We start from the raw sequence: 527 nt of genomic DNA, 5'->3' as shown, positions 1-527 counted from the left end.
CTAAGAGATGGAAGCAACCTAAGTGTCCCTCAATTGACGAGTGGATAATGAAAATGTGGTTCATTTATGTGATGGAGTTTTACTCAGCAGTAAAGAAAGATGAAATCATGAAATTTGAGGGAAATTGCTGGAACTAGAAACTGTTATACTAAGTGAAGTAACACGGACTCAGAAAAAAATGACATATGTTCTCCTTCATATGTGGATCCTAGCAACAAATCCTTATGAGTATGCAACCAGACATAACTACAGCAACCAGGGTAATAGAAAGGAACCAGGGAGGTAAAGGAAAGAAAGAACCTGAAAGAGAAGAACAGTAGGAAACAGGCCTTAATAAGGGAGATATGGAAAAAATAGGGTTATTTTAAGGGGTGGGGGGAGGGAAGGTTATACATGGAACCTTGGGGATAAAGGGAAAGAAGGAGCTCAGGAGAGGTGGGGCCATAGGAGAAGGGTATTATTAAGGGAGAAATGGGAAAAATGGGGGTACCTTAAAACCATGGTGCATGGTGGAAGGGTTAGACAAT

This window comes from Nannospalax galili, unplaced genomic scaffold (assembly GCF_000622305.1).
Source record: "Nannospalax galili isolate Female #2095 unplaced genomic scaffold, S.galili_v1.0 scaffold648, whole genome shotgun sequence".
NCBI classification, from domain to species: domain Eukaryota; kingdom Metazoa; phylum Chordata; class Mammalia; order Rodentia; family Spalacidae; genus Nannospalax; species Nannospalax galili.
The sequence above is the reverse complement of the archived record's forward strand: the minus strand, read 5'-3'. Positions refer to the sequence as shown.